Genomic DNA, 4597 nt, shown 5'->3' with positions numbered 1-4597 from the left:
TGTTCAAACATGTGCCTATTTAAATGTTTACTTGAAAAGGATTCCTTGAGTATGCCTCGCTCTCTCCTCTGTGCTCCAGCCCAAGGAATACATCATTTTTTCAATGCTACATGTTGTTGTGTTGATATGTGTGTTAGTATTAGTATTAGCTATGGGGTTTGGGTCCTTGGTAACAAGTATATTAGATGAACTCCTAGGCTGAGAGATAACACAATCGCAAAACACAAATATGTGTTGAAAGATCATTGGGATTTCTGTGTGCGTGTGCATGCGGACACTAGACTGCGTGTGTTTCAGTGTGTATTCCTTCATGCATACCTCAATTGTTGTATTGTGTATTCCAGTGGCCAGACCTCCAGGGTAATTAAATATAATCTAATGTGATATCCTCTGTATCGTCAATCGTGAATACTGATTCAGAGATGTCACGGTTACACCTATTCTGCAGTGTTCCGGCTGGGCACACCTCGGAACATGGCAAGGACACAGGAAAGGTCTGTTAGATTCTAATTGTCTTCGCGGCATGGGTGCTTGGGAGATAAACTGGGAACACTGTGTTCCCTCTTCCTGGTCTGGGAAGACATGAGAGCGGGGATCCTCCAAAGGCTTTAACAGTTTTAGAGTCTGTTTGAGAGCTCGCCGCTATGAAGCCAAACTCCAAAGGCGGCAATCAAACAGCTTGCACAACAGAGCGCTAAAAGCTAATGAAAAATAGATTTAAAAAAAATAATAAAAAATTTACACACAGTACATTTCATTTTCACATTTTTATTTCCAGCCTCTCGGAGCGTTTTCTCCACAGCGCTGCAACATGTGCGCGGGAACAGCTTGTGAGCGCGTTGTGTGGGCTCCATGAAGCCAAGCTGTTTATGACTCAGCGGCGACGCAGGCTTCAAACACACACACACACACACCACAGAGCCTGCTGGGACCTCGACCAACAGAGCGCCAGACCCCGTGACGGATCCGCGCTGACGTAAAAAAAAAAAAGAAACCGTTTAGCGCGGCGTCGCGTCTGAGGAGACGTGGCTGCCGCGCTGCGGTCGGTCCGCCGCTTGGTCGGACACGGCGCGCCCGCTCCTTAATGGAGACGCTCGACACAGAGACAACTGACAAAAGAGGACGCAGATGAAATGCGCAATCTTTGAAAGCAGGAGGCTGATTGGATTAGCTGGTTAGTCTCCGCTGCTTGACTTGGTGTTGTCGTGGAACATTGTATAGAAACCACTGGACCTCCTCCAAGCGCTGGGTAACTCCCTGCTTGTCTGTCGAGAGGCGCACTTTGAGTTTGGTATCAACAACACAGTGTAACTTGGACTGGGACCAATGTGCCTGTGCACACGTTTGCTATCACGATTTGGTTCTCCCATCATATTTATTTTTCGTAGGATTCTTTGTATACTCGCTGCGCATGCTACAATGTGTTTCCTATTGTCTTAGCATTCATTGAATTCCGCTCCCACTACTCCTCGTGCGCTTCAGTCGCCCTCGTGCCAGCTTGGTTTTGAATGCACACGGACGTTTAGTAAATATGCAGGAACATTCGGGCACATTGACTAAACTAGGTCATCAGAGTTGTGGTTTTGTAGCCCATCCAAGCTACATCAGGCTGGGGAGAGAGAAATAAATCAAAATGATAAAATTACATTTTAGGGCATTTCTTTTGTGAAATTGCAAGAGAACTATTTCACGTTTGACTTTGACAGTTGAGTTACTACAGATCTCAGCCGCTGATGTTCTACGGGCAAACGAGCGTTTTCGGCTGAGGAACAGGATACAAGTCGCAGCCGATTAGGGGTAAGTATTCAGAGAGAGTGGGGAATGGTTGGGCGAGGTCGCGGTGACCTCCAGCTGAGGTTCTCTTGACAGAGCGAGCGTCGGGCAGTCGGCTCTACACGGTGACATGATGGCACTCTGTTTGGATCCGTCTGCACGCTGCCATTCTCTCCCTGGGATGAATGCCCTTTTGGGGAAGATAGCAGACGAAGGTACTTAAAAGCTATTTCAGTGATGCGTTAATGGGCCTTTCCAATGGCTGTAGTGTTGCCACAATTGTGTGCTTTTGATCCAAGGACAGAAAATCGATGACGTATATTTTTTAACATCAAGCTCCCTCATGTAGAAAACTTCAGCGGTAATAAAGCCGGCAACGTGAAACAGTAATTTCTGAGTCATAATGCAATCAGGTTTTATTTTTAAAGACCATCTTCATTAAGGCAATGGAAAGTACATCTCCTACATTGCTAAAGAAAAAAGCTGAATCCTGGAAAAAATAAGCAGTCCAGCGAAAGTGTAATCAAACTCAAGCAATCCGTATGTGTTGTAAAACAACCTAAAGTTTCAACCTAAAGGTGTTTTCTCACATTTAAACAAAACAAAGACACACAATGGGAGAATTATAAAGAATCATATATATATATATATATATATATACACACACACACACTTGTATATAACATGCTCAGCTGAACTCCAAAGGGAGACTTGTGGGAATAACAATATAAATAAGGCTTCACCACGCGTCACAATTTTTCAATTAGCAGCCTGTTTTACACTTACTTATTTTTTGCACCCACGAAGGTAGGAGCCTAATGGGCTGCTGCTAGATTATGTTTCCTCCAACAGGCGCTGCAGAGATCCCTTGTTGTTCGCACCTTGCCCAACATTTCTGGGGACCGTTTTTTCGTAGATTTTCTCCCTGCTTACCGATCCTCCTCTATTTAAAGCAATACATTGCCCTCCACACGCCACCAACATAGACCTTTACATTGTAGTTCGGAAATGGGTCACAGATGCTTACAAAGTCAACTTACGTGCACGTGTTTCAGTTTCCCCAGCTCCTTCTTGTCTCAAGGCCGTGATTATAATGTTTAGTATTTATTAAAAGCAACCTGAGACCACTGAGAAGAAGCAGGTCCAAGAGGCTACGGACGGGAGACACACAAGATTAGTCACTTAACACTGGGAGTGCTGAGGAGACAACGTGGCGAGAGATAGAGACGGTCCCTGGGGGAGGGGGCTTAACAAGAGAGGGGGAGGGAAGGGGGAGGAAATACACTCAGAGAAGTCAATCTTCCACCCGATCAGTGACTCTGGCCCCCCTCTCTCCATCCACAGGTCACCTGTGGCTCGTTAAAGAATAAGCCCCCTGATTAGAAAGATGAAGCAAAAGGTTAATTTGCTTCCTAGTGTATAAAAAAACATAAACCTTGTGAAAACCTCCCTGCTGTTCCTTTCGCTCTCGCTCCCCCCCACCCCTTGCTGTGATTGACAGGCTAGTCATGTCACATAAGCACAGAGTCTTGGTTCCTGCAGACGAGCTCCGCCTCTAACTACAGGCTCCGCAGTGATTAGCAGCCGAGGTGCCAACTCTCACAGGCTCCACTCAGCTGGTTCCTGTGGGACAGGATGGAGGTAGAGGGGGTGGTGGAGGAGGTGGTGCTGGTGGAGGTGCTTTCCTTACCATCCCCTGCAGTGCCATGACAGGGCAATGGTGGAGGAACCGGTGCCAAACATCAGAAGAAGATAAAGAAATTAAACTTTACCTTTACAAGGAATGATCTCTCTGTGAAGAGAGAGTGTGAATAGCATGATGAGCTCAGAAAGTAAGGTCAATGTTCTTCCTGCACTCAAGCCTCTGTGATTATATTTCGGTAGCTGCTGTGTGGGTTTATTCATGCGTTTTAATTAACCCAACATAGAAAAAAGTGAATTAATGACGATTTCTAACAAGCCCTGGCAATGTGATAATACTGTATGATGAACCCACACACACACACACACACACACACACACACACACACACACACACACACACACACACACACACACACACACACAGATAACTCAAGGTGTTTCTTTTACATGTTGCATGACCTCTTGTAGTTCTGATTTGCATTCTTAGTAAGTGACAACTTCCGGCCTCTGTGGATGATTTAAACGCCGCTCGCCTGGCCTGCCGCGCGAACATCGGGCGGCTATAAAACAAAACCTGCTCACAGCACCTTAAACTTTTGTTTTATATCCACCTCCATCTCTGTTAGAGCGAGGTGAGAGCGTTAAACGAACAGCAGCTCAGCTCTGACAGATAACAGTCACGAACCGCACGTTAAATAAAGTTCCCATCCCGAAATAACACGCTGCCCTCTTGTTACACAAGACCTCTGAGGGGCCGTTCTCAGCCCCTCTCATGTGCTCACCATCTCCCCGGGTTCTCCCACACACACACACACACACACACACACACACACACACACACACACACACACACACGGCTCACACACACAAGCACACACGCATTGCATGCATGCACGCGTACACACATACACACACACACACACGCATAGACTCATACACCCACATGCACATACCCACACGCATGCACATACGTACGCACACACACACACACACACACACACACGTGCACGCAGGCTTGCACATGCTCAAACACACATGCATGGATGCATGTACGCACGCACACAAGCACACACACACACACACACACACACACACACACACACACACACACACACACACACACACACACACACACACACAGCTGGAGGCCATAGTGACATGTTTCTAACCTGCCTGGGGG

This window comes from Micromesistius poutassou, assembly GCF_964030765.1.
Source record: "Micromesistius poutassou genome assembly, chromosome: 12".
NCBI lineage: Eukaryota > Metazoa > Chordata > Actinopteri > Gadiformes > Gadidae > Micromesistius > Micromesistius poutassou.
The sequence above is the reverse complement of the archived record's forward strand: the minus strand, read 5'-3'. Positions refer to the sequence as shown.